Source organism: Podarcis raffonei, chromosome 7, assembly GCF_027172205.1.
Source record: "Podarcis raffonei isolate rPodRaf1 chromosome 7, rPodRaf1.pri, whole genome shotgun sequence".
Classification (NCBI taxonomy): Eukaryota; Metazoa; Chordata; class Lepidosauria; order Squamata; family Lacertidae; genus Podarcis; species Podarcis raffonei.
Window position 1 is genome coordinate 9,159,929 of NC_070608.1, and position 19,311 is coordinate 9,179,239.

The window sequence follows — 19,311 nt, forward strand, 5'->3', positions numbered from 1 at the left end:
TATGGCTGGCATTCGGCACTCCACCCACCCGCAACTCCCAAGCATCCCCCTGTGGCGTTTGCCTCCTAGGTGGGTCATAAGGAAAGGGTTAAAATGGGTGTGATGTGATTGGCCAGTGGGAATGCAAGAGAGGAGTAAAAGTGAGAGTGGGAGGTTTTGAAAGTCAGTTGAGGTTTGGGGAGCTGAAGAAGGAAGAGGGAGGATTAGGTGTGGGTTGACAGAGTTGTATTGTGAGAGAGTGAGAGGAATCGTCAGGTGGAGTCAGATAGATAGTTGGGAATAATCAGTTTGAAGTTGTTAGGAACTAAGATCTAAGAAATTGACAAGAAAAATTAACTGAAACCATAAGCTTGTTCCTGCATTTAAAAATAAACTTGATTATTTGTTAATGTTAACAACTGACTGGACTCTGTGTGTCCCCATGAGATACGGGGTGGTGGCAGCGGAAAAAAGCAATCGCAGTGGTGGCACAGGGTCAATAGACTGTCAAACATCTGGGGGCCCTGTGTGTGATCGCCACACCCCCAAGCTGTGAAAACGAGGGGGAAGGGGGGAATGCCGCTGGCAAAGCGACACAGCTCCCCCCCTTACCCCAATGGCTCGGGGTAGGCTTGGGAGTCGCGGGCAGGCAGCACACTGAATGTCACCCCCCTCAGCAAGGGTACCCGGGTCGGACCGCCCCCACCGCCTCCCCTTCCTACGCCCTTGGATGCAGCAAGCTGGAGAAATTGGTGCCAGCTCCCCTGCTCAGCTCTGAACAAGGAAGAGAAAGAGCAATGCTGGTGTAGAACTTCAGACGCCGTCACATTCCGCTCGGCTTGAACAAATCTGAAATGTTTCCTTGAGGTGTGAAACAATTGGCCTTTGGAACTCCTCCCCTCTCCCTGAGAACAAGCTGCAATTGATCTATCACTCTTATCTTGAATGGGCTACAATTGCTCTGTAGACCTTACGTTGAACATGTGTGTCCTTTGGATACAGCACACTTTTCTTGCTTTTCAAGAGAAATAGGGTCCTTCCTTCCACCTGCGTTAATTGGAAGTGCTGATGAGCTGCGTACCTGGCAATGCTGTTTGCTCAGCTTTTCATAATTTATACTGTAGTCTCAATTAAACTTTATGGTAAACAGATGTAGCAAAATTGCGTTTGTTCATATTTCATATTCTCTCTTATCATTTCAGAAGGGGAGGGAAGCCGCTACTGACAGAGAAAGCAATCATGTGGGATTAGAGTCATATTGTATACAATGTGCTTTTCGGTTTTGAGCTTCTGTGGTTGTGTCAGATTCGCAGCAGGGGAAAAGAGATGTGAGGAGAGAATTCAGGCTAAACAAGGACAATATTTTGAGGCAAGATGATTATTCACAGCAACAACAACAATGAAAAGGGAAAGAGAACGGAAAATAAGTCGGGCAGAGGATTTGGACGGTCTGAAAAACACATCTCCTAGAGGACAATGATCTGCAGTGACTGGTTTGCAGGGTGAGGTGAGGGAAAACTTTGACCAGGGAAACCCTTATCATAGGGATGGGTGGATCCAATAATTTGGGTTACAGCTAAAGGTAAAGGTAAAGGGACCCCTGACCGTTAGGTCCAGTCGTGGACGACTCTGGGGTTGCAGCGCTCATCTCACTTTATTGACTGAGGGAGCGGGCGTACAGCTTCCGGGTCATGTGGCCAGCATGACTAAGCCGCTTCTGGTGAACCAGAGCAGTGCACGGAAACGCCGTTTATCTTCCCACTGGAGTTGTACCTATTTATCTACTTGCCCTGGCGTGCTTTCGAACTGCTAGGTTGGCAGGAGCAGGGACTGAGCAACGGGAGCTCACCCCGTCGTGGGGATTCGAACCGCCGACCTTCTGATCAGCAAGCCCTAGGCTCTGTGGTTTAATCCACAGTGCCACCCGCATCCCGGGTTACAGCTAGATTTATCAAAAATTATCTGGTCCATGGGGTCACGAAGAGTCGGACACGACTAAACGACTAAACAACAACAACATATACCGCTTGATTGTAAAAAGCAGCAACATCTGAGCAGTTTTTTTTTTGGGGGGGTTGTGTGCAGCTCAAGCTACTTGCTAACCCCACCTACTCCTCTACTTCTTATTAAACTGCACACATTCCTCCCACCTGGCTGGCATGACCATTGGGCAGAGGGAGGCAACTGCCTCAGGTGGCAGAAGCTGAGAGATGGCCGCAGCAGATGTCTTGGCCTGTCCTGACAGGGCTTTCCTGTGCCATCCACCCACCTGACTCTGTCTTCATCTGCATCTCTTTCTAGCACTTCCCTTTCCCTCAGGGTCCAACACAGCTGCAATAGTGAAACAGCTCTCAGAAGTCTGTTGTGATGCTGTAGTTCACAGTGCCACCTGTGGTAGCCAAGTGAACTGCAACATGTTGACAGCCATCCCTTCTTATTATATACCGACAGAGAAATTTGTATGCGTTTTTGGGAGTAATTCACCTAACATGCATTTTTGTATGCAATTTTCCCTACTATAGTGCACCTTTATATGTTTTTTTTTTTTTTAAATAAATTTTTATTAATTTTCCAACACATATTAAATAACAATACAAAACAATACAAAAACAAACACACATATAAACATGTATAATTTCTTAACCTTCTTTTCCTTAAACCTTCTTTCAGCGACTTCCCCATACCTCCTTTTTCTGCATCCTTGTTTTAAATTTTTCCAGCAACCTCTAATTTTATTTACTTATGGCACTTCCTTTAAATCCTTTTTTCCCATGTCCAATTGTTTATCGCTGCAATTCTATTTTGCATTACTCAAAACATTTTAGCACTCATTAATTTTACAACAGTTCTTAAGGTAAACTTTAAATTTCTTCCAGTCTTCTTCCACCGTCTCTTTCCCTTGGTTTCGGATTCTGCCAGTCATCTCAGCCAATCCCATGTAGTCAATCACCTTCGTCTGCCATTCTTCCAGTGTGGGTAGTTCTTGTGTCTTCCAGTACTTTGCTAAAAGTACTCTTGCTGCTGTTGTCGCATACATAAAAAACATCCTATCTTTCTTTGACACCAATTGGCCTACCATGCCCAAGAGAAAGGCCTCTGGTTTCTTCGCAAAAGTGCATTTAAGCACCTTTTTCATTTCATTATAGATCCTTTCCCAGAAAGCCTTAATCTTTGGGCATGTCCACCAAAGGTGATAAAAAGTACCTTCAGTTTCATTACATTTCCAGCATTTGTTATTGGGCAAATGGTAAATTTTTGCAAGCTTGACTGGGGTCATGTACCACCTATAAATAATTTTCATAATATTCTCTCTTAAGGCATTACATGCCGTAAACTTTATACCGGTGGTCCATAACTGTTCCCAGTCTGCAAACATAATGTCATGTCCAATGTCCTGTGCCCATTTAATCATAGCTGATTTAACCATCTCATCCTGTGTATTCCATTTCAACAGCAAGTTATACATTCTTGACAAATTCTTAGTACTGGGTTCCAAAAGCTCTGTTTCTAATTTCGACCTTTCCACCTGAAAGCCAATTTTCCTGTCCTGTTTAAAAACTTCGTTTATCTGGTAATAATGGAGCCAATCTCTTACTTTGGACTTCAATTTCTCATAACTTTGCAATTTAACTTTTCCCTCCTCATACTCTATAATTTCCCAATATTTCGGCCATTTAGATTCCATGTTTAATTTTTTCACTTCCTTAGCTTCCATCGGTGACAACCACCTGGGTGTTTTGTTTTCCAACAAGTCTTTATATCTAATCCATACATTATATAGGGCTTTTCTAACAATATGATTTTTGAAACCTTGGTGGATCTTGACCTTGTCGTACCATATATATGCATGCCAGCCAAATCTATTATTAAACCCTTCCAAGTCCAAAATGTCTGTATTTTCAAGAAGCAGCCAGTTTTTCAGCCAGCAAAAAGCCGCTGATTCATAGTACAATTTTAAGTCCGGCAGGGCAAACCCCCCTCTTTCTTTTGCGTCAGTTAGTATCTTAAATTTTATTCTGGGCTTTTTGCCCTGCCAGACAAATCTAGATATATCTTTTTGCCACCTCTTGAAACAATCCATTTTGTCCACAATCTGCAATGTTTGAAACAAAAATAACATTCTCGGCAAGACATTCATCTTAATAACAGCAATTCGGCCTAACAAGGAAAGTCTCAAACTTGACCATATTTCTAAATCTTTTCCTTTATATGTTATTTTCACCTGTATGAGCATTTTTGTTCCAACACCGACTAACATGCCATACCTTATTCTGTTTGGAGAATAGCATTGTAGTATTTGGAGTTTTAATGTTGCTACCCACCCTGGGACTTTAGGATTAAGGGAGGGTAAATTGAATAAATGAATGAATGAAGCTGTGGTTTTTGGGAAGTGTGAATTAGGGAGGTTCCTACTAAACGTTTTTACAATCAATCAGTATATAAATTTGATGAAATAAATAAAATGAAACATATGAAGTTGTTTATACCAGGTGGGATGGTTGCCTCCACTCAGACCAGTATTATCTAGCCAGATGATGGACCAGTGTCTTTCTATGGTTTCAAAAAAGAGTTCTCTCCCATATTTGATTTAAAGCTCATATTGTGCAGTGAGAAATTCTCCCAGGATCCAAATTTTGGCACATTAACATTCAATCAGAATCTGAAGCAACTCATCTTCCAGCCAACATATCAGGATGGGAAGTCACCCAGTTTGAAATGTTATGGTGGGTCAAGCTCCAGAGTGTTTGTGCAAAGGACAATCACAGTGTTTCCTAAACCAAAGGTCCAAGCATTAGGCTCCAGAGGATAAAGAGGCCAGCTGGATTGATATTCCCTGGCCACCCTAGACTGAGCTATCACAGGAAGCGGTTGGTGGTGAGTTGATTGTTCCAGTTGGCTGATGCCTCCCTTCATCTAACCCAGCCTTTCTCAACCTGTGGTTCCCCAGATGCTGTTGAACTGCAACCCCCATCACCCCTAGCTAGCAAGGCCAGAGCTCAGGGATGATGGGAGTTGTAGTCCAACAACATCTGGGGACCCACAGGTTGAGAACCGCTGATCTAACCTAACCTGCTAACAACAGGGGGCTAGTAGGGGCTTAAGGAGACCAGCTTACATAGGAATATAGTAAGCTGCCTTATACTGAGTCAGACCTTTGGTCCATCTAGGTCAGTATTGTCTACACTGACTGGCAGCAGCTACCCAGGGTTTCAGACAGGGGTCATTCCCAGCCCTTTCTGGAGGTGATAGGGATTGAACCTCAACCCTTCTACATTCAAGGCAGATGCTTTGCCACTGAGCTATGGCACATGCCACCCCCAGATAAAGAAGGAATGTACCATAGCTCAGTGGCAGAGCATTGCTTAGATGGGTAACTGCTCCCAGTATCATCATGAATGCATGATTTAAAAAAGATGCCCATTGGGACCCTTAACTACTTAAATGCAGATCAGATTTGTAAAGAAATAAAGTTGTGGTCTACAATTAACCCACGGTATTGGGCATCCATTGATGTCTTAATTCTGGGAGCAGAAGGACAATTGGCTTAATGGCACATTATGTCCCCCGCCGAAAATCACAGCAGATTTGGACCATTGTTATCTCACATGCCCCACTGCCTAAACTGCACTCCAGTTTCCTCAGCCGACTGCAACTACAGCTCTCCCCTTCCCCACAATAAGTCTGACAATAAGGCTTTCAGACCCTCTGGCTGTTTAAAACACTTATTTGCAACGCACAACATCCTCCCTTGCATGCAGACCATGGATATTTATGGCGTCCACATACAAATTCATGATATCAGCTTATGGCTATCTTTCTGAAGCCAGGGGGCTATAAAATTAGAAGACTGGGCTTTATTTATACAGCAATATCCATAAACCTAAAATAATGCCATCATTTTTACGCACCGCGTTGGTGATGGAACGGGGGGGGGGGGGAGAGAGAGAGACAAACAGCTGTTGCGATCCTTGTCTTTTTTCTCTCCCAGCCACAAGGCTCTCCTCCCCTGCTGTTGCTGACACTTTTCTCTTTATATAGCAGAGCATGACTGGCGATGCTCAAACTGCCCGGCACAAAGGCAGATCCGTTCCTTGGCTGTCCAATTACATTACATCATCTCTGTCATTAACGGCACCTCATGTCAAAGCCCGATGAGTTACCTACTAGGGAGCAGGGTAGTTTAATGGCAAACGGTGGCCTCATGCAATTTGCTGCATGCATCGCCCCATCTGACTCAGCAGCGGGATAACGCAACGTTTTCTGAGTTATCGCCCGCTCGTTAATCTTGTTTCCAGTGGCAACCAAATCAGCATGTATGGGCTTGGCGGTGCATGGCGTGTGCAGAACGGCTGAACCCTGAAACACCCCTCCCTTCTTACCCTCCAATCCACATTGCATGAGGCAGCCACAGGAGCTTCTGCTGAATCTTAAAAGCAAATCACTAAGAAATGCTTTGTGGTTCTTCTTAAAAAGGCACCTGTCCTCGACACAAATGGCCCCATCGGGTGGCTCTCTGCAGCAGCCTGTATAGCACCACAGAGAAGCTGTGGAGTGCCAAGCACCCAAACTTCCGGAAGGGTCATAATATGCATCTTCTTCAACATGCATACAGCTTGCTGGCATTTTCTGTTTTTGCCCCTGTACTGTGTAATGACCTTCCCCCCTTTTGCACGTGAAACAGCAGATTTATCTTGCCTCCCAAGCTTTATTTATTTATATTATAATAATTTATTATTTATACCCTGCCCATCTGGCTGGGTTTCCCCAGCCACTCTGGGTGGCTTCCAACAAAATATTAAAACACCGTAATACATCAAACATTAAAAGCTTCCCTAAACAGGGCTGCCTTCAGATGTCTTCTAAAAGTCTGGTAGTTGTTCTCTTTGACATCTGGTAGGAGGGCGTTCCACAGGGAGGGTGCCACTACTGAGAAGGCCCTCTGCCTGGTTCCCTGTAACTTGGCTTCTTGCAGCGAGGGAACCACCAGAAGGCCCTCAGCGCTGGACCTCAGTGTCCGGGAAGAATGATTATTCCATTTATATCCCACCTTTTCCTCCAGGGAACTCAAGGTGGCTAACATGCTTCTCCCCCTCCTCAATTGATTCCTACAATGATCCTGTGAGGTAGGCTAGGATGAGAGGCAGCGTCTGGCCTCAGGTGACCTTCATGGCCAGGTGGGGATTTAAACCCTGGTCTCTCCCAGGTCATAGTCCAACACTCTCACAACAGCACCCCACTGGCTTTCCCTAACCAATAAGATTGGATTGTGTTTTCACAAGTTAGACTCCCCTGGTGGTTCCCTCACTGCGAGAAGTGAGGTCACAGGGAACCAGGCAGAGGGCCTTCTCGGTAGTGGCACCCTCCCTGTGGAACACCCTCCCATCAGATGCCAAGGAGATAAAGAACTACACAACTTTTAGAAGACATCTGAAGGCAGCCCTGTTTAGGGAAATTTTTAATGTTTTACGTTTCTGTATGTTTTTATATGTTCTGGAAGCTGCCCAGAGTGGCTGGGGAATCCCAGACAGATGTGCAGGGTATGAATAATAAAATCAAGTATTATTATTGCTACTATTATTATTTGTACTTTATTCAGTTTTATATGCTTTTGTGTCTTTTTGTACTGTCGTTTTATTCGTTTAGGTTGCATTTTTTTGTTTTAATGGATTTTTTTCCTGTTGTACGTAATGCACACCACTTTAGAGATTTTTTCTGAAGTGGTTTTAAAATGCCTTTAAATAAAATAAAACAATGCACCAAATGTTTACTAGAAACCAGTGTCCATTGGGACTGTTGGGGCAGAAGGAAGGGAACTCAAGAGTAAGTGGAGGCAGAGCCAATATCAGGCAGAGTCAATGAATTCTAGTCCATCTAGTCCATCCTCCTGCCTGCTGAGTTGTACAGGGGCAACACTGAGACTAAGGAGAAATAATCTGAAAGGCAGTGGCACACCTGGGACTGATACAACCATATTTTTTTCGCTCTATAGGATGCACCCAACCATAGGACGCCTTGTTTTAGAGGGGGAGAACAAGAAAAAAATATCTCCCCCTCTCTGCTCAGCGCCCCTTCAGCGAAGCGGCAGGAGAAATGGAGCCCCTTCCATTTCTCCTCCCGCTTGGCTGAAGGGGCGCTGCGCAGCTCTCCCTCTCTGCTGAAGCCAGGAGAGTCTTGCTCTCCCGACTTCAGCAAAAGGAACCCGAAGCCTCCGGAGTGCAGCGGGAACTCGCACTGCGCTCCAAAGGCTTCAGGTGGCTATCCCTGAAGCTTGGAGAGTGAGAGGGGTCGGTGCGCACCGACCCCTCTCGCTCTCCAGGCTTCAGCAAAAGCAACACGAAGCCTCTGGAGCACGGAGGGAGCGCTCCCTCTGTGCTTTGGAGGCGTCGCGTTCATATCGCTGAAACCAAGGAGCCTGCATTCGCTCCATAGGACGCACACACATTTCCTCTTAATTTTTGGAGGGGGAAAAGTGCGTCCTATAGAGCGAAAAATACGGTAAGTAGGAGGAGAAGGGTCTGGCTGAGGGCATACAATGGTTGGTGGGACAGCACCCCCTGCTTGTCCTAATGGACCAGCCTTCACTGCTAGAAATTGCACCAACTAGTTTGTCAGAATATCCCGATTGCCCTCCTGAATCTTTTTCCTGGACATATTGCTCAGAGATGCTCATGTCCTTTGGTTATGTTCTCGTGACCAGTAGAGGCTGCTGCATCAGGACAAAAGCCCAGCAACCTCCATCTGTCCTCAGCAAGCCTTCTTACATGCAATGAGCCCTGACTTTCAGCCCCCCACCCCACTTAAGGCTCAATGTTGCCCTTGTGAAGCTCTGCAAGGAGGGCGATAAAGACTAAACTAGAATTAGTCAGCTCTGTCTGTCATTAACCCTGGCTCCACCTACTGTTCGCCTCCCTGTCTTCTACCCTATGAGTCCCAATAAGCAGAAACCACTAATGCCAAAGAACAAGAAGCTTTGGCTTTTGATAAATATGCTGTGCAGTTTTCATCTCTGCTGCTACAGTCGATTTCTGAAAAGCAGGGCATTATTCAGTTTTCTGGCTGCAAAGCGCGCCAAGGGGCTTTACATCCTGCCTGCCATTGTCCAGGAAACACCGTGTCACTGATACCCAGAGTAAAATCCCCATCAATTCCCCCCCACCCCACCTGCTCTCAGATCTCTGTGCATTTGAGCAATTTATGGGTGATGTTGCATCTGCAGTTGCAAATCAATAATTGATCTCGGTTGCACCGGCTTCGCTTCCCAGTGCATCAGATTCACACAGCAATAAACAAAGTGATTAACCAAGTGTGGATTATTGGGGAGCCGGACTGAATACTAAACACACCATTTGCACATTGTGAGCATGATGACTTTGTCCTTCATGCATTAAAACAAGAAAAAAACAACAGCAACAGCAACACCACAAACAACAAAAGGAAGAAATTGTCAGCCAAATCTTCAGATGGATGTTTCCAATTAATAAATGACTCCTCACCTGTCCTGGCTCTACCTGGCTGAAGAACTCGGATTATGTTTTCTGCTAAAAAGGTTGGTGCTCAAACCAATGTGGTACATAAGCAAGGAATGCATCAAAGGCACAGCAGATACAAGATACAATAGCTGTACAAGCTAAGATGTTGAGCCAAAATACAACACGCTGCCGTTATATGTGAGTGGGCTGGCCATGACTATAGCGTGGCAAGTGGGATGTTGATCCTATGAAACTTGAACTGAATCCAATTATCTCTTCCATTGCTCTATGTAGGTAAGAGTTAATTGTAGCCCCCTCCAGAATTTTGGGTGTAATTCCACAACATACTATTGACATGATAATAGACTATTAGTAGTGAATTTATGCTGGACCATCCACACATTATTCTGCTTTGTTAATTGTTCTGGGATGCTCCCTCGGCTTTAGAGGGACACACCTGTGCTATAGTTCAGCAAAGCAGGTCTACCCCACTCTCAAACATTTGTGATATGAAAAGTAACAGGATTTCAACAGAAAGGGCATTCACCAGTTGGGAAATGAAGCAGTATTTTCATGCCAAAAAACTCTGCAGGTGCAAATAGCATTGAAAGGGGGGTTGTGTAGAGATGCCCAGATGCCATCATGAGCATGTTACAAATGGGAACTCCTTTGGGTGGGGTGGGCCTTTGCTGTTCATGGTGGCATCTCCCTGTCCTGGGCAAGGGATGAGGTTAGGCTGAGACACAGTGAGTGTCCCAAGATTACTCAGTTAGCTTCCTGGATGAGTGAAAATTTGAACCACAGACTCCTGGGTCCCCATCCCAGACTCTCTAATCACTATACCACACATGAGTTTTGTGTATGAGGATCATCTAAATGTAATGGCAAGGAAGCAGAACAGGTATACAGATAAGGGCTTTATCAGTGGCCCAAGTAACATGGATTTCCTCCTTTAATGAAAATGTGTGTATGTGTATTGGGCAGGGGCTGTTTTGACAATATCCTTTTGCAAGACAATGATGTCACCTGATTAATGGGCCAGACAGAGAGGAGCAGGAAGTCATCTGGGGTCAAAATATGATAAATAACGGCAGAACTTGGAACACAGCACAAAATCCCCCCGCTTGACAATTCTATCATTTTAACGGCAGCTTCCTGGCGTGGGGGGAGTGCCCATTGCACAGACACATCAATCAACTGTTATGCATGCCCTAGCACTGTCTGGGGTGAATGATGCTGAACTGCTGCCCTCTGAAATCATTCCGATCTAATAACTACAAGCAGTTACAAGTCAAGCAGCTTAAAGGTTGTGGAGCAGTTCACCAAACAGAATAATGCCAGTCTATGAGATCAGAGCCAATTTTGACAATCAGGGTACCTTTTTTGGTGTGGTGTGGGGGCCCCAGTATTGCACCTTCCAGATCCCCATCTACATCTTGCTATGAAATATTGGTTATTTTCTTAATTGCAAAGGGGGGGTGCAAGTCTCAGGCTGAGATTTGGGTAGCTATTCTAGGTCTATAGGGTCCAGAGACATGAATTACTTTGCCATATCAAAAATTGCTTTGGTAACCTGAGCTTCAGCAGTGACTTGCCTTGTGGCATCAGGATGAGGAGACTTGTCTTCACAACAGACAAACACAAAGCCTCTTTGGGGATATGCATCATTTGATTATTTGGATCTCAATGAGAGATTCTAGCTGGCTCCAAACATACCTGCATACCCTTTCTGCCTTAACTTTACTGCTGCTTTGGACTGCTGACATTGATTTCTGGTGAGCTTCTATCTCTGGAAAATGTAGGAATCTGCCTTACACAAGGACAGACCATTGGTCCACCTAGCTCTGTATCATCAACGATGATTCGCTGTGGCTCTCCAGGATTTCAGGCAGCAGTCATACCCAGTACAACCTGGAGATGCTGGGGTTTGAACCTTGAGTCTTTTGCATGCAAAAGCATGAGCTGTACCACTGAGACATGAGCTTTTGAAGAAAACCAGTGGAATCATTATAGCACAAAGAAATAGTGATAAAAAAGAAGTTGAGATGAATTTTGGTGAAAGAAGGGGAATTAAGAGGATGCTAATCAAATTCACAGATGACACCGAGCTGGGAGGGATAGCAATGCCACAAAAGACAGAATCAGGATTCAATATGACCTTAACAGATTGGAGAACTAGGCCCAAACTTACAAAATGAATTTCAATAGGGACAAATGTAGTGTTCTGTATTTAAGCAGGAAGAACCAGCTGCACAAATATAGGATGGGGGACACCTGGGTTACTAGTAAAGGTAAAGGGTAAAGGGACCCCTGACCATTAGGTCCAGTCATGACTGACTCTGGGGTTGCGGCGCTCATCTCGCATTATTGGCTGAGGGAGCCGGCGTCATGTGGCTTCCGGGTCATGTGGCCAGCATGACTAAACCGCTTCTGGCGAACCAGAGCAGCACACGGAAACGCCATTTACCTTCCCGCTGGAGCGGTACCTATTTTTCTACTTGCACTTTGACGTGCTTTCGAACTGCTAGGTTGGCAGGAGCAGGGACCGAGCAACGGGAGCTCACCCTGTCACGGGGATTCAAACCGCCAACCTTCTGATCAGCAAGTCCTAGGCTCTGTGGTTTAACCCACAGCAGTACGTATGAAAAGGATCTCGGGGTTAACATGAGTCAACAGTGCGATGCAGCAGCAAAAAAGTTAATGCTATTCTAGGCTGCATCAACAGAAGTATAGCGTCCAGATCAAGGGAAGTAATAGTACCACTCTATTCAGATCATGCCTGGAATACTGTGTCCAATTCTGGGTGCCACAATTTGAGAAGGATATTGGCAAGCTGGAACGTGTGCAGAGGAAGGTGACCAAGATGATCAAGACCCTGGAAACCAAGCCTTCTGAGGAATGGTTGAGGGAGTTGTTTAGTCTGAAAAAGAGGTGACTGAAATGAGATATGATAGCCATCTTCAATCCTTGGAATTCCTTCCAACTCTACCATTCTATGATTCTAAATTACCACTGAATGGCACAGGAAGTGAATTTTTGTGCAAAGCAATCCATGGTAAACACACTGGGGTTGAACAGCCTGAAGAATTTGGACAGAGTCAGAAAGACCTTTGAGGGAAGAGACTACTGGGCATGCCTATGTATTGACCACATGATACCACACAGATAGCACAACCAACCAACCCCCCTCAAAATAGGAATGGGTGAATGTGTCAGTTTCAGTCTATTATAATTTCTCATTTTTCTTATGTTTAGCACTGCACATTTCCACATCAGTTTGTGAATATATATATTTTAAGGGAAAGTGCTTGTGAAGGTACATCATCATTTCTTGTGACCTTCACCTAATTATACACATTTTTGTATGCAGACTTGCCTGATACACACATTTTTCAAAGCATATTCTCCCCAATATCTACAGTATATTTCCTCTAATATAATACATTTCCACATGCAATATTTTCATCAACATGGGCAATGTTTTTGGATAATTTACATCAGCCCATGCCTTTTTTTGCACACATCACAATAGTAGAGAAGTGCCTCACAAAATTCAGAGAAATGAAAAATTCAAACAACAGCTGTTGTTCAGTCTGAATATTGTTTCAGAAAGTGTGAATTGGGTATATTTGCCTTTAGATGCTGAGTTGAATTGATCCCTCCTCCATTCCTGCTCACCCCCCTTTTTTTGCAATTTCCAAAGATCTTCTGAGTAGCTTTTCAGTCTCTAGATCCATACTCCAAACTGTCACTCTGGTTTTTCAAAGGTAATCAAATGAGGTAGCGAATGGGCATTTGCAGATATTCTCTTACATGTGTTCATTACTGCCAGAGCTTACTAAGACTCTGGTGAGAACAGAGGCTTTTGCTATCAGCAATATTGTCAGGTAGGTGTTGATTACCTGGAAAATTATCCAAGAAGAGAATTCTCCCTCCTTTCTCCCCATTTCTATTTTCCCCCCACTTGCAAGCCAACCTCCTTTCGATGTCCCTGCGCTGTCTGCTTTTTCTATGCACTGGGCTTTCTATATGTCTGATCTGTCATTCTGATTCCTTCACAGGCTGAGCACCTAGAATTCCAGCTCCGAATCACAGCACTTAAAACATATTCCCTTTAAAATGTAGTTGAGCCCAAGCTGGCTCGTGAATGATTCCATCGGACACTGCGCCAGGTGAATATAATCTTGTCATTTAATCTTGGGCCGGAGCTGATGGCGAGCTGCCAGATTGGATTCAACCACAACTGTCCTGGCATTAAAAAGTTATGACAAGAGGGCTCTGATGGGTTCTGAAAGGGATTGCTTCTGACAAGCTGTCAAGTTGTTAACACTAACATGCCCTAAATCTAGAATGAGGACCAATAAGAATTTTTTTTCCCCAAACTCATATACCCTGAACCTGAGAGTCACACGGGATTGTAGCCAACAAAGTCTTCTTCTCCATATAACTCTTCCTCTTCTGCTTCCTCTCTGTCATCATCATTTGGGGCATTCAAAATATGTCTGCAAGGTTTATACCAGGGACATGGAAGCTGAGGGCCACATTCTCTTCTGGCCCACCTTCCAGGGGCCACATGCTAGTGGTGGGTGGGGAAGAGTAGGTGGAGCAACAAATGTAATTTTTAACTTTTGTACTGTAAGCTATTTTCCACAGACACTCACGTGCCCTGTCCAGGCAAGTAAGAAACATTCTGAGAGCCCAAGAGCACAATCCAGGTAGGCAAAACCATTGAGGGACTCTCCCTATAGCCTTGAACCAGAAGGTACTGGATAAGAGGCAGACTACCTTGGACTAACCTGGTGACTGTGGGTCCTGGAGGACTTGTTCCTTGCCAACCTGGCCTGGGAGAGAGGGGTCTGGACTGACTCCAACTACAAAAGCTGAGGCTACTGAACATACTCTTGGGCTGAAGAACTGTTTATGGTTTTTTGTTTGGGGGTGCAGGGTTGTTGCTGTTATCAATATTAATTTTTTAATCTTCATTTTAGATCCTATGATTTATGTGTAAATTGTTTGATTTGGTTGTGTTCTTTTTGATAGAGCTTTATTTATTCTTTTATGACTACTTTTGTTAACTTTGTAATTAAGTTTATTTATTCTGCCCCCCCCCATGTAGTAGGCTGCATTGAACATGGATTTAACTGTGGAAAGGCGGCACACACCTCTTTTGTTCTTTACGGGAATATGTTATGTAAATATGAAAACAAAAATTGATAAATCGACAGCTGGTGGAGAATGGGAAAGGGGAAAAAATAAAATTAAAAAATTTAAACAAATAAAGTGAATATAAGGAATGAAATGTGAAATGGAAATAAATACGTAACAAGCAGTAATGGCGGAAAGTATGGAGGCATCTGGGACGTAGAGTGGGTGGGGTTTTTTTTGAAAAATTGTATTAAATTTGATGTGATTTGGCACTGATTTGTTAAAATTTTGGAAGGCTGGTAAATATTATGTGGCGAAAGAAAGCAGGAAAGAAAGAAAGAATACAAATTAAATGCTGACTGCTCGCCCTGCCTGGGATTCAGTCCCAAAGCAGTTTAAGGGGTTGGGCTGATGTTTAATTGGTTAAAAAGAAAACTAATTAAACATACAGCCAGGAGGGGAACAGGGGAAGGAGACATTGCTTCTCCCCAGCTCCTGACCAAGAACAGGGGAGGTCAGTTTTTTTGGCGCTCCTCTGCAAGTGACTTCTTCGTAAGCAAAGGAGCGTTCTGCACCAGGCAGTAGAAAGGAGAGCTTCTACCTTCGCCTGGCGCTTGGAGCATTTTCACAAGGTTTCCCCACTCAGTGCCTTCCTCTCCTTCCTGCCTGAGGTCCTGCCTCATGGCAGCTAGAGCCAACCCAACCTGTAGCTACCTGCGCCTGTCTGCACCTGGCTAATTTGATGCTTGAGCCCTTCTGAATATGCCCAGTTTCATTCAGGACTCAGCCAAATCCAGTGCACAGCCCTACTTACATTATCCATTTATAAATATTATTCTCATCTATTTATTTATGCCCCACCTTTTCCCTGACATGACTCAAGGCGTCTTACAGATAACAATAAGAACCACTAAAATTGTAGGGCGTGTGGTGGGGACAACCATTATAAAGCAATTAAACATTGATAGAATTAAAACTATATCCATATATTGAATCCACTAATAATTGAAATACAGTCGTACCTTGGAAGTCGAATGAAATTCATTTTGAAAGTTCACTCAACTTCCCAAATGTTTGAAAACCAAAGTGCAGCTTCTGTTTGGCTGCAGGAAGCTCCTGCAGCCAATCAGAAGCCACGAAGCCCCATCAGATGTTTGGCTTCCAAAAGAACATTCGAAAACCGGAACAGTCACTTCCGGGTTTCGATCATTCGGGAGCTGAAATGTTCGAGAACTAGGCTGTTCAACTTCCAAGGTATGACTATAATATAGAAAAAATCACAGCACTAGCCCTTTCATGAAAGGCAGTCAGTTCCCAAAAGCCTGTTGGAAGAAGAAAGTTTTCACCTGTCAGCAGACGGACAATAAGGAGGGAGCCAGTCTAACTTCTTTAGGAAGGCATTTCCAAATTCTGGGAGGAGCCACTACCTAGAAGGCCTTCTCCCTTGTCCCCCCCCCCCATGTGAGGGGGGTGGGACTGAGAAGGAGGAGGAGGAGGAGTAGTTTGGATTTGATATTCTGCTTTATCACTAGCCGAAGGAGTCTCAAAGCAGCTAACATTCTCCTTTCCCTTCCTCCCCCACAACAAACACTCTGTGAGGTGAGTAGGGCTGAGAGACTTCAGAGAAGTGTGCCTAGCCCAAGGTCACCCAGCAGCTGCATGTGGAGGAGAGGGGAATCGAACCCAGTTCACCAGATTCCGAGACTACCGCTCTTAACCACTGCACCACACTGGCTGAGAGAAGATCTCAAAACATGGGAAGGTTTGTATAAGGGAATGTGGCTTTTCTAATAGATTGGATATGTTGTTGCTGCTGTGTTCCTTCGAATTTTGAAGCAGCATCAGACACCTTCCAGCAGGTGTATGTATAAAGAAGTTGTTCCTCTTGATGTCATGAAACAGGGAAAAACAATAATGAATGCTAAGCTCTACAGTGAAATGGAATAAGAGCTTCCTTCTCTTTTGTTCTGTTTTTTTTTTTTGCACCAGCCATGTGCCTAAGTCTTTTTTATTTCCTTTTATTTTTATTATTATATTTGCCTCTGCCTGTCTGGGGAGAAGGGGGGAAAACATCTATTTTCAGGATGGAAACCAGCATGATTGACCATTTAGTGTTTGAGTGATTTAATACATATGCTCACCCGTCCAAAAACCTGGAGCCTCAAACACTCCCTGTGCTCCGAATTGCCATGTCACTCAACTGACGTATCATTTCTGACGGGAGAAAAACTATAATAAAGAATGAAGTGCCGCTTTTCCATTTGAAAAGAGGTGTTTATTGCTTTACGTTCCCCAGTCAAGGCTAAAATGAATTGTATCGCAAGGTGAGGGACAAGCAGGCTGCAGAGATGGCCCAGGAAATAAATATTCAACCTATTGCTGGCTGTTTCATTTATATAATACAACAAGTGGCAGCATGCCTTTTTTCTCTTCCTTTCCCCTCTTTCCCTCTCAAAACATAATAATAACAATAATCATTTTCCTGTGTCCAGCTGTTCTTACGAACACAGCGGATTTTCTATTTCCCACTCTGTGCTTTTAAGCCACTGCCAGTTTGAAAGAATGTTTGAGGAGAAGCAATTAATTTAGAATTGTTTTCAGGCCTCCACATGATCTCCACATCTTTTTCTCTCACCGTTTCTTGCTGTGTCAAACACACACACCGCAGCATTGCTTGTGCATTTCCGCCATCATGTCTTTAAATTAAGGATGACTTTAAAGGCTGCTTTTGCAGGGTGGGTGGCGGGGATGTAAGCCTATATTTTAAGGGAACTGTTCCCAAACCTTTGGGTCACTGCCCCCTTGATTCCATAAACTCATCCCCAGCACCTCCCACTCTACCCTATAGAAAGCATCGCTCATAATAGCAGTTTGCACAACCCACTAAAGAAGTCAATATCACAATAAGATGCAAAATGGTAGCAATTAATTGCACAGTTGTCCAAAATACAATTAAAACTATTTTGTTTAGTCAATCCAACAAAATGAATGAACTTAGAATCATAGAATTGCAGAGCTGGAAGGATCCCAAGCGTCATCTATTCCAGGGGTAGACAACCTAAGGCCCGGGGGCCGGATGCGGCCCAATCGCCTTCTAATTCTGGCCTGTGGACGGTCTGGGAATCAGTGTGTTTTTACATGAGTAGCATGTGTCCTTTTACTTAAAATGCATCCCTGGTTTATTTGTGGGGCCTGCCTGGTGTTTTTACATGAGCAGAATGTGTGCTTTTATTTGAAATGCATCTCTGGTTTATTTGTGGGGCTTAAGAATTCGTTCATTTCCCTCCCCACCCCCAAATATAGTCTGGCCCCCCACATGGTCTGAGGGACAGTGGACCGGCCCACAGCTGAAAAAGGTTGCTGACCCCTGATATTCTATTCCAACCCCCTGCAATGCAGGAATTTCAGCTAAAGCATCCATGACAGACGGCCAGCCAAAACTCTACAGTGGTACCTCTGGTTAAGAACTTAATTCGTTCCGGAGTTCCGTTCTTATCCTGAAACTGTTCTTAACCTGAGGACCACTTTAGCTAATGGAGCCTCCCGCTGCCACCATGCGATTTCTGTTGTTATCCTGAAGCAAAGTTCTTAACCCAAGGTACTATTTCTGGGTTAGCAGAGTCTGTAACCTGAACGTCTGTAACCTGAAGCATCTGTAACCCGAGGTACCACTGTACTTAAAATCCTCCAAGGAAGGAGAGTCTTCCACAGAGCCAAAGCAACCTGCTCCGGTACCTGGAGTGGACTGCCCCCTCTCAGAACGCCCCTGGCCTGCCACCTTCTGAAGGAGTCTGTTCTACTATCAAACAGCTCTGACTCTCAGTAAGTTCTTCCTGAAGTTTAGTCAGATGTTTAAATATTGAAGGACATAAGGAAATTCTGCTTGATTCGGCCAAAGATCTACCAAGCCCACCATTCTGTTCTCAAAGTGGTCACCCCACTCCAAGGACTTCTCAGAGCCTGAGTGTATATGGGACACTCATCGATAGGACCTTTTGTCATGAAATATTTGCAATGCAAATATGTGTCACTGCTGGGCATTACATGGACTTCCTTACCTGCAGCTGGCTAGGCCATGCTTCATTGTTTCCCATTCTGAACAAACGTCTCTTTAAGCAGCACAAGGAAGCTCTGAATCATTACCGCACATTATATACCCAGTTGGCTTAATTATCAAACAGCTTGCGTGGCTAGTCGTTGCTCTCGCTCTCTGGATCCAACAATACACTTTGAAACCGACTGCCTAATCCACAGCAACAAATATTCAGTTTTCTCATCTGGAACGGAATATCACAAGATATTTGCAGCATCCCTTAAAGCAGAGCTGTCAGATAAGTGCAGCTTTCAGACAACCTAAAGTATATGGCCTTGAGTCGAGACGAGCGAAGGGAATTTGGTTCACTTCACATTTTAATGCAAAGCATCAATGACGTAGCATTGGGGGGTCACAGAGGCTGTTGCCCCAGATGCAAAATTGTTAAGGATGCAAAATTTCAACACCCGGTGCTGCCTCAACACATCTGCAGGTTTCCGTCATTGGGCTTTGTTGAAAACAGCTTCTCCATGCAAACCAGGAAGTGATCTCTCAGACAACAGAATGACTCTTTTATTGTCTCTGGAGCTGTGATCTCCTGGGTGATGTGGACGCCATTAGGCAGTTCAATGTGTGTGTGTTTCCATTTCCCTCTTTCCCCGCCTTGCGCAACTTCGGGCACTG